This window comes from Chiloscyllium plagiosum, unplaced genomic scaffold (genome assembly GCF_037043375.1).
Source record: "Chiloscyllium plagiosum isolate Xiang-an unplaced genomic scaffold, Cpla_swu_hap1 HiC_scaffold_18, whole genome shotgun sequence".
In the NCBI taxonomy this organism is placed as follows: domain Eukaryota; kingdom Metazoa; phylum Chordata; class Chondrichthyes; order Orectolobiformes; family Hemiscylliidae; genus Chiloscyllium; species Chiloscyllium plagiosum.
In genome coordinates, this window is record NW_028270156.1 from 113,393,097 (window position 1) to 113,404,695 (window position 11,599).

The 11,599-nt window shown below is 41.3% G+C and overlaps 1 non-coding gene across 1 annotated transcript; it reads right to left on the reverse strand.

Annotated features, from left to right (window-relative positions):
• Positions 1-7,390: 7,390 nt before the first annotated feature.
• On the reverse strand, positions 7,391-7,463 carry trnar-acg (transfer RNA arginine (anticodon ACG)). Its single transcript has one exon. It is a non-coding gene; the product is annotated as a tRNA-Arg (tRNA).
• Positions 7,464-11,599: the final 4,136 nt, after the last annotated feature.

The window sequence follows — 11,599 nt, forward strand, 5'->3', positions numbered from 1 at the left end:
GATTACTCAATGAATGGCAGGACACGAGGAAACCCAGAGGACCAGAGAGACTTTGCATGTTGGACAACATATCCGTCAAGGCAGCAGAACATCGTGACAATCACAACTTTATCAATCAAGGCAATATTTATAAAAGCAGATAAAGTGGTGTCACAAGTAGACAAGATGGTGAAGAAAGCACTTGGCACGCTTTTTGTCATTCGTCAGAAAGTCGATTATCCAAGTTGGAATGTCATGTTGTGGTGATATAGAGCATTGGCGAGATCACATTCGGAATACTGCTTGCAGTGATGGTCAACTTTTACAAGAAGGATTTTGTGAAAATTGAAACTGTGCACAAATGAGTTACAAGGATGCTGTGGGGACCTGAGGGCTTGAGTTAAGCGTGGAGATGGGGTAGGCAGGGGCTTTTTCGCTGGAATGTTCCAGAGAGCGTGTAGGTTCTCACGGTTTATAAAATTATGAGGGGCATGGATAGGCAACTGGACTAAATCGTTTGCGCAGGATGGTGAAGTTCAGAACTGGAGGGCACAGGTTTAAGGTGACAGGCACTGAGACACACTAAATAAGGTATAGAGAGTGAGAGAATGATGGTTGATTTCCAACAGACTGCTTCAGCTCAGTGTTCGGTTTTAAAAATAAGCACTTTTTTCGTGAAAGTAGTTTAGTAGTTAAGTCGTGAATGGAACGTTAGGGATACTAAAATTGAGTGATGTACCAATGAATAAGTGAGTGGGTACAATATTGTCCAATGCATAATGAAATGGAGAATGCCATATTTATAAGGAACAATCAATAAAGATCTTTTAAATAAAATGTGATGTTGCAGGACTCTGAAATGCACATCGAACTGGCTGTGCTGGGTTTATGAGTCCCATTGACTTTTCTGCAGGAGCATCAACTGATTCGGAAGGCAAAATGATATTTTTCATCTGTTCAGCAGTGGCGAAGCAAATATATATTCCTCCATTCCTATCAGCACTTGGCAAGGTGAGCATGCATTGCCTGATCGAAACATTCCAGTCCATGAAATTCTTTTTATCTTTTGAGAAACAGACCGTAGCAGTTATTGAACTGCAGCTTTCTCTTTTTCTTTACCAATTTTAATATCCAAACATTCAGTTGAACTGACAGGATGCTGAATTCTACAACAATTATTTCTTTTCTCTCAGATACTCAGCCTCTGCAGTTTTCTTTTCTTTAGTGATCTAAATGACCTGATATTTATGGGGAAATGAATGTTGCAGTTTGTCTCACATGCGACAGAAGAATCAACTGAGTGGTGACAGGTGCATCTTAATTTTCCTATACAGTTGAGCTGATGTGGTGTCGAGTTAAAAGTGTGGATCGGAAAAGTACACCTGGTAAGGCAGCATCCATGGAGTAGGAAAGTCGATGTTTCGAGCATAAGTTCTTCGTCAGGAATGTTGGAAACATTGACATTCCTGGCCCTACGATGTTGCCTAAAAGCTGTGCTTTCTAGCGGCATCCTTCCTGACTCTGATCTCTCGCATTTGCAATCCTCGCCTTCTCCTCAGGCGGGGTAGTGATAGATACGGTTCCGAAGATGTAACAACATGTTCATAATGATTGTTTGGATATGCAGTTAGAAGCTGATCACTGATGAAATTCATTTTCCGCCTCTCAATCTGCCAAGCACATGCAGGTCCTGCGCCTCCTTCATTGACATTCCCTTAACACCTGATGCCTGAAAGAAGAAGGCTTCATCTTCCTCTTGGGCCCTTGATGCCACATGGGATCACCAGTTTCCTCATTCGCCCTTCCCTCACATTATTCTAGTTTCATGATTCCAACTCAGCATTGCCTTCATGACCTGCACATCACCTTTCCAACCTACCCGCTCCACCTCCTGTCAGAACTAGTATCTTATTCTCCACATTTATCTACTCCTCGCATTCACAGCTATCACGCCCCCAAACCCCCGAACCTCCCATTTATCCATCAGTCCCCACGGCCACAAACCTCATTCCTGTTGAAGGGTTTATGCCCGAATCATCAACTCACCCGCTCTCGCATGCTGCCTGACCTATTGTGTTTTCTATCACCACACTGTCGGCTCTGAGTTCTCACATCTGACTGTCTCCATGGGGCAGCATTGTGTAAAAGTCACATTATTGGAAACGTGCAGTTTCTGTGGCTTTCTAAGTTGTTAGTTTCATTTGCTCAATCGGCTCTAGCTGGAGTACTGTGTGTCTTTCTGCAATTATCATTATAGCAGGGATGTGATAGCATTGGAAACGGTGCAAAACAGATTTACCAGGATATTGGCTGTTCGAAGAGTTTCACTTATGAAGAAAGTTTGGAGGGACTGGGCTCTCACAAAGATGTTCTCTTTTTAAAAAAGAAACGGAGCTGTACTTTTTCTCAAGGTTAATGTCTCTTGATATCTTTTTTTTATCAGAGGCATTTTAAAACAGTTCAGGCTCCGAATCGGATGAAGTGTTACAGAGATGAAAGTGTTCACTGTGAGGCCTTTCGTTTCTCCGTAAACAGCTGAGCCTTAAGCCCAAAGATTTAATGTTTTAGAAATGAACTGTATAATGGAAAAAGAGTGGTTTTTCTGGAAAGCTGAATTCCGGTTTTTAGATCCTGCAGCAGTAGTGCACTAACTAATAACCTCTCTCCTTCTGCCCTTCTAATTTTTAACTGTAAGCTTCTGTTTCATTTTTACTGTTTTTAAGGTGTTCTTTTTAGGATTGTTGTATATTTTCAGAACAGCATAAGTAAGTCTACTTTGGATAGACTAAGTTCTGTGGGTATCCAATATTCTGTTTTTTGTTTTTCAATCCGTCATTTTGTGAATAATTTTTGTACCTAGCTTACTCGGGTAATTTTCACTGTACGCTTAACGAAATAAATATAACGTTACGGTCTAGGTTGTCAGCTTAATAACGTTGGAATGGTTTAGCCTCGTCCATAACAAATTGGAAGGTAGTTGATGGATGAAAAGAGCAACTGATAGGTGCTTGCGTCTTTATTTCAGGTGAAAGTGAGGTCTGAAGATGCTGGAGATCAGAGCTGAAAATGTGCAGGGCTAATGCCCGAAACGTCTATTCTCCTGTTCCCTGGATGCTGCCTGACCTGCTGCGCTTTTCCAGCAACACATTTTCAGCTCTTTATTTCCGGTGTTCATTTGGACTGGGGTAGGCAATGCTTGGGAAAGCAATGTCTCATTTAGGTACAAAGAGTTGTCTTGCTATGGACGATGTCAAGTTGGTAGTTTTACAAAAAATAATTCAGGCCGGGTTTCTGGAATTAGCAGGCATACTGGGGTTGTATTTGCCTCTTTCTGTGAGGAAAGGAGAGATCATTCCCGCAGTAGCTCAGCATTTAACTAAGCTGAAAAAATCATGAGAATTTGTAAAGATGGTTAAAATTTATTTGAAAATGAAGCAGCTTGAGTTAGACTCGAGAGATAAGGAAAGGACACCAGATTTGAGGCAGTTTGAGATACGATTCGAAGTAGAAATAGGGAAGAAGAGAGAGCAGCAGAGCAGAGAGAAAGGGAGACAGGGTTTGAACTTCAGAAATTGGCAATTATTAAAGGAATTCATCTTAAAAGGCTGGAAATAAAGGCTGAATATAAGCTTACTCTGGAAGAGCATATTGTTAAAACGACAAGGTTAGTAGCTGAAATGGTTGATTGTTATGAAGTGGTCCATAAAACAAGGATGGGCTTCCAGAATCATTTTAAGTCTGAGGGATCGAAATTGGGGCAAAGAGAAATCCTCACGTGGAAAGGGAAAGTGAAATCTCTGTGAAAATCATTAGGATAACTTATCACAGGGTAAATAGGGAACTCTTGAAGGGAACAAGATCTGAGAATTTCATTACAATAAAGTAGGCCACATGAAGTCTATATTGGAGAACGAGGGAAAGCATTGGAAAGTCAGATGCAGGGAAACAAAACAAGCCTGGATGTTTTGTTGGCATGGCAATAGAAAGCACAGTGGAGGGTGGAAAGCTGCATCAGAGTGCACAAGCCGATCAGAGGTTGGTAAGGGGGAAGTGCCACATCCGCTTTAATAATATACCTGCAAAGTTAAAGTTCATTTACCTTGGCCAGGGGTAGCAGATAGAGAGGTAACAATATTCAGGGACACAGGATCGTGCCTGTCTGTGATTCAGAAGGAGGGGAAAAAATGTACTCCTGAAGAACTATGTATACGGGAATTCATGGTGGGACGAAAAATTGCTCAGTTATGTACAGTGAGGCTAGAGTGGGCAGAAAGAGTGGGGAATTTCTGGTGGGAGGTCTGGACAAACTCTCAGCTCCAAGAATACAATTTGTGCTTGCAAATGATATAGCTCAATCACTGCCCATTCCAGTTGAAAAGCCAGTCGAGATGCAGGCAAGTGTCGCAATACAGGACGTTTATCAAGGAATTTTCCCAGATTGTGTCTTAACGCGATCACAGAGTCACAAGCTGAAGCAGAACAAATCAAAAGGCACGGATAAGGAAGCTGAAATATGATTACAATTTTTTTTATCAGGTAAGTGGGACACAGCAGGGGACGAGCGTTAATAATGCAAGTATATTCAGCTCTGCAATGCTACTGAGTTACAGCAGAAAGATGAAAATTTAAAACAGTTGGATCAGAAGACATGTACTTGGAAGGAGAGTGAATGCATCCCCGTGTGATATTACTTAGCAAATGATATGTTAAGGAAGAAATGGAGAGCAACACATATTCAAGCAAGTGAGAAATGGGCAGAATTTATTTTTCCAGTAGGTACAGAAAAGTGGTGCTGCGAGTGCCGCATGTGCCACAAATTGGAGGGTACGTCGGCGTGATGAAAACGGAGGCTAAAATACAAAGACATTTTTACGGCCTGGCTTGCAGGGGAATGCCTTTGAATTTTGCCAGACGTGTCATACATTTCAACTAATAGGAAAACCATTGGAAATAATAAAGCCTGCACCTTTAATATCTATCACAGCGTTCGAGGAATCTTTCTTAAGTGTCTTCATTCATTGTGTAGGATCCCTACATCCAATAAAAGATGGGAACAAGTATTAATTAACAAAAAAAGGATGTCTCGACGAGATTTCCAAATGCTGTTCAATTGTGCAAGATGACAGCTAAAAGGATAGTGGACGAATTACGGTTTTTTAAAAGAACTAGATTAAGACTACCATCAGAGATACAATTAGCTCAAGGGTCAAACTTCACGTCAAAACTTTTCAAGGAGTGTATAGATAGATTGGAAATAAAACGATTCAAATCTACTGTGTACAATCCAGAATCACAGAGTGCACTGGAAAGGTGACGTCAATTATTAAAGACTATATTGAGGTTTTATGGTTTGGAGTAGCCAGATTATTTCCATAAGGGAGTTGCGTCAGTGCTGTTTGCGATCTGAGATGCACCAAAAGAATCCACCAAACTAAGTCCATCTGAAACCAGTTTTGGGCATAAAGTAAGAGGACCATTAAAATTTATTAAGGAAAAACTAATAAGTCAGATTACAGAGAGCACGCATTTGGATGATGTGTCAAATTTTAGAGTTGAACGAAATAATGTTGGGGAGTTGTCGAGACTGTATTTAAAAGTATCACAGCAAATGGTGAAGCAGGAAATGTATGAGAAATCAAAAAAATCACAATTTTGCCGCTGGGAATAATGCAATTATTTAAAATTCATTTGTCGGTGAAACTTTAAAGTAAGGTTTAAAATACCTTATCAAATTGAGAGGAAATTGAGTGAAGTTAGTTACTTGATAGGGACTCCAGTCATGAAAGAATCTCACAGAATGTGCGATGGGAATATGCTCTAACGGTATTTTGGCAGAGAACGAACGGAAGATGAGAATGCGTTATTGACTACGACACACTGGGAAGAACCAATGTCAGGGAATTCTGCATTGGACGTTCCTGAAATAAAATTGGATAATGCAAAAGTTGTCCAAAATTGGTAAAGTTATTCAGTTATCTTCCAGAAGAAAATCGAAAGAGTTATTACTCTTGCATGGGGAGATCTGCTGAAATATACTGGAAATTAATAATCTAATTGTAGATGATATAAATATAGGAGATGCTGTTCTGACTCTGTAACATCCTTGCAGGCATAACCCTTTAAAGTTGTACAAGTTCATAAGGAGATATCATGTATGCACCAAAATGGCATAACCGAAGTGAGTTTCAATGATTAGAGTTCACCCATCATCATGGTGCCAAAGCCAGAAAAGACCCAACAGTTAAGTGTGGACTACCACAAAATCAATGTTGTTAGAAAGACTGATGCGTATACATATCTGCAGTTGGAGGACTGTGTGGAAAAGATTGGAGGAGCAACTTGCATTTCTTAGTTAAACTTCCTCAAAGGTTACTGGTAGGGAACTTTGTCAGAAAGATCAAAGGCAATTTTATAACGCCAACTGGCCTGCAGAAATTTAAAGTAATGCCGTTTGTGCGAAAAACACTTCAGCCACATTTCAGAGGTTAACTGACAGGATAATTGCCGAATACGCAACTGATTGGTGTATATTGTGCCTGGTGACTTTCAGACTCTCGTGGATTGAATATTTACAGCATTTATCGGGCTTTTTTGATCGAATTCGGAAGTCAAACTGGTTTGTAAACCTAGCTGAAAGTGAATCTGCCAAAGCCAAAGTAACCTTCCTGGGACACGTCGTTGAACACGGACAAATAGCCCCACGGGATGCGAAATCGAAAGTTACAGGGGACTTTTACACATAGTTGACGAAAAGAGCAGTACTAAGGTTCTCCGCATTGTGTGGTTTTTGCTGAAAGTTTGTGCTGAATGTTAGCAGTGGGACTATTCCATTCACCGAACTGTTAAAAACAGACAAGAAATTTCAGTGAACACAAGACTTTCAAAATGTTGATTTTCTCAGAGCAGATCTGATTGTGAGGAGACATGATTGACGTGTACGAAATAATGAGGAGCAAGGAATTACAGATTGAAGGAAACATTTGCTCTTGATCGATCACCAGGGTTTGTAGATTTCAGATAAGATGCAGAAAGCTTTGAATAGACTGGTAGGAAAACTTTATCAGTCAGCAGGTAGGAGACTCTAGAACTCACACTCTATAAAGATCAGTTGGACAGTTAACCCTTCATTCTTCTCTGATTCCACTGGCCAAAGAGTTTCGAAAAATGCTCAAAGCAGAGCATCACCGCGAGCAACAGTTATTCGATCGGTGGCTTTATGAAATGGAAAGGTGCCCATAAGTCACCTACGCGACTATTCGGCTTCCCTCCTGTGATGACGCTGGGACATTGACTCTCATGTTCTCAGGTACATTTAATGAAGGCATTCTCGTTCCTGCAGATGAGGAGCTCACACCTTATTTCGGGTTTTGAAAAATCAGTTTTTAAGCGGGATTAAAATCTACCCTGTCTGCGAGCCAGGTAGGATTCGAACCTACAGTCTCCTGACTCGTAGTCAGGCGCGTTATCCATTGCGCTACTGGCCCGATGCACAGCCTCTAGAGCCGTGATGTTAATACGGACACGGTTAATAGCAGTCATGTTCACCAGTTGAACAAGCAATAAAGATAATCACTGTCACTGCTTCAGTCCTATCTTCATCACCTTTTAAAGCAACGAATTTTCCAAAAAAAAACACATATGTCCTCATGAAGTTTCCATTCACACTCTGTCTGCTTAGTCATTTAATGGAATGTGATGTGATGAATTTCGAATCCACTTCTTCAGCATCACTGACGGGAACGTGAGCCTAATCACCACATTGTATATACCAGTTAATATTCAGAGGTTTCGAGTACAGTAGCGACTTTTGCGAATATGCAGGAAAGTGAAAACTGTGAACCGAGCAAAAAAATCCCTTCATGGAAATTAATCCAGTGCAAAGTCAAACATATTAGAACGGCAGATGACGTAAACATTCCTCTGCATCTCTCTGCACAGATGCTTCTCGAAGAATTGACTCTTTGCAGAATTCTTCTTTGTAATTTAGACTGTCCCAGTTGTAGATATTCTTTCAATCCACAAACAAGTATCCTGCTGAAAACTACTTACTTAAGAATAAAATAGTTGACTATCTATTCTACCAGCTGATGTCCCAAAGTTCCGTGTTCCATGTGAATGCAAGTTCTTTCAGGTGAAATTGGAGCTCCCAGCCTGAAGTCCCACTGCTTCTTGATGCGTGGGAATTGAAGCCGCTGTCGTTAAGGCGGGAGCTTTCAGCCTCGATATTTCACGCGCCTCTGTATCATCAGAGAATGGCATTACGCTCACCAATTGCATTTTCGCAGCCACATGCTCGCGCTGAACGCCATTACCATTTCCAATTAGTTTTGGGTGCACTGCAACTCAATTTCTCTGATTCCACGCCCTTGAACAGGGATTATATGGCATGCTTACGTCAATAAGTGAGGAAATTGGTGAAGTAACCGATGTTAAAATACACTGTTATTGAGCAATACATTTCAGCGATACCCTGCAGTATCCCATGACCCTTTGAAGTTTTGTAGATATCTCGCAAAGTAACATCCTACAATCTCAGTGTTGCAATTTCTACAGTCTCTCCGGACATAGAAGCTATATATATGCAACCGAATCTGAGTTCCCACACCTCAGTTTGACAAGTATTCCTTTGTGCGTGTGTTTCTGTTCTTGGCATAACCTCTGCCCCGATCCTTCTTGCTTTTTGCATCGTGCTTTTCCATGTGGCGCCAGGATAATGAAATGGTTCTTCCTTGGCATTGTAAACACAGCAAGTTCTGCTCGAATCACAGTGACAGCAATCGGCATTTTCCCGTTTTACTCCATGTAATATGTGCTTAGCAAACGCTGAGAAAATCAATCTTTGTTTTACATGAAAATACGTGGTGATAAGTTTCCTTTTTCAAACACCCGCTATCTCACATCTTTGCGTTTCACATATCATAACCACCCTTTATCGGAGAAATCTCTCCCTCCCACAAGAACTAACTCGCCTAAACGTCCACCCTCCCATTTCACTGAGGTACTGCACAATATAATACTGACATTTACACTGTTCATTCTGTACTGCTGCGGTCACTGTTTTGGGTGAAAGTGCTCAATCACATGGTCGGCATCTTTAAACAATTCAATCTATTTAGATGCAGCTGTTCTGTAATTAATCCTCATGGAGCAGTTTTTATTGGCAGGGACGATAGATTACTGGAACATCAGGCTCAGGATAAGTGCACAGCGCAGGATTGAGCAAAAGATGTTTTATTGGAAAAGACAAGTTTCTGTGGCTTTCTCCAGTCAATTATTTCATTTGTTCATTCGGTTCCCCCCAAATATTGCGTGCAGTTCTGCAATTCACATTACAGGAGTCATGTGATCGCACTGGAAACCTTGCAGAAATTTACCAAGTTGAAAAGTTTAGGTTATGAAGACAGATTGTTTTGACTGGGGTTGTTTTCTTAAGGCAGAGGAAACTGTGAGGATATATGTTTCATATGCACTAAGTAATGAGCAACATGGATAATGCAGACTAAAAGAAACGTTTCCTCTTGACCGATCAGCAGGGGCGTAGACTGAAGTTAAGAGGTGGAAAGGATTGAGGAGATATGCAGAAAAATCTCATCAGTAAGCGGATGGTTGAATCTGGATTCACTGTCTGAAGGGATGCGCAGAGGCGAACCCACATAACCTTCAGAAATACACGGATCTGAACTTGAGTTGTTAATACATACAAGGCCAAGTGATGAAAATGAATAAAGATAGTCAAGCGATTGCATCTGACGAAAGCATGTACAACGACCTTGAGGGCTGTCATTCTACACATACGTGGTATTCGCGTAGCTGTCCATGGTGGGCTAGGTCCATTTTTTTCGCTTTCTTCGCTGTCACCCGGCTTTGATTCTCAGTCCGGGAGTTGGGTTTGCTATGATCATTTCGGCTTCAGAACAGTCAGTTTTAAGTGCAGTAAAGTCAGCGCTGCCCGTAAGCCAGGTTGGAATCGAAGCTCCACACAGTAGATCTGTAGTTAGGTATGTTATCCATTGTGCCACTGGCCCGTTGTATGTGCTACATTGTGTGGTAAATTAACTTGTATGTGAATTTGAAGCCTGCCAGTCTTGCTCTTGAACCAAGTCGAAACTTTAACTACAATCTCTGGACCGTAACCAAGCGCATTATCCATTGTGACACTGTGCTCGCGCATGCTTGTGGTTGGCATTCTGCAGAGTTGTGATCTAAACACGGAACTGACCAATCGTACTCATGTTCAAAGTTGAATAACCAGGACAGATAACCACCGTTACTGCTTCACTCCAATGATCCACTCTTTGTGCAGCGGGAGTTTTTGTAACGAAAAGACATTCATCCTCATGAAACTTCCATTCACTTTGTGTCTACTCAGCCATTCAATGGGATCTCCGCTCATCTGATGAATTTCAAATTCACTGTACTGATTTTGCTCCATCACTTTTGATCAACTAATGCCTAATCACAACATCGTATTCAAGCTAATTTTCGAAGTCTGAAAGTATTTTAACGGCCTGTGCGAGTTTACAAGAAATTCAATAAAATGAAATGAGCAAAAAAATTCCCTTTCTGCACAGAGCAGAGTTAGCCATATGAGATAGCTCAGAGAGCGAAAACATTACCTCCATTTCTCTCAGTGAAGATGTCAATAGTATCTGCTCCAGATACAGTTGGAACTTCCAGCTTGATATCCCAGTGCTCCCTGCTTCGTGTCAATGGAAGCTGCTGCAGTTCAGGTTGGAGCTCCCAGCCTGATGCGACGTATACTACGTCAATAGAAACTGCTCCACGCAATGTTGGAACTCCCATTCCCCGGCATTTCAATTCACTCTGTACTTTCGGTGAAATATTTCACACTCAATGATTTCATTTCTGAACTCATATCCGCTGCCTCATCCCCATCCGCATTTTCAGTTTGATCTTCGCTGCTGCACCACACAGTTTCTCGTATTCCAGGCCTGAAACCTGGCACTATATGATATTCCACAGCAATGGTTTCTTCCTTGCATGACGAAATTGCTAAAGCAACCGATGGTAAACTAAATTTCTTTTGCAGAAATACATTCCAGCAATTCCCTGCGCTATTCCCTGATGCTTTCATTTTCTGGAGGACTATATCAATCTTCGCCTTCAACAAACTAAGTGATGAAATATCCATCGGCTCTAGAGATACCGAAGTTAACCATTCAGCCAACCATGAGTTTGCATTTCTCAGTCACTGTTTGTCAAGTATTCCTACTGTTCATGTAGACCTGTTCCTAACATATCCTCTGCCACTATCTTTACTGTTTTTTGCATCATGCTATTCCATGCGGTGCCGGTATCGTGCAGTGGTTAGTGCTTTGCGTAGTGGCAGCAGAAAGATCATCTCCAATTTGACTTCCAGTATTGTCACTTGTTCCCGTTTTATGCAGAGTAAGACAAGCTTCACAAAAGCAGGAGCGAATCAATCTTTTTTGACATGAAACTATTCGTCGAGGTGATGATTTTGCTCCTTCAAACCCTGGCCCTTTCACATCTCTGCTGTCTATGTATCAGGATTTAAACGCACCAATTCTCGGAGATTTCTCCCCATCCCACGATCAGTAACCCTGCTTTAGGTTCCTTCTCCAATTTCCCTGAGGCA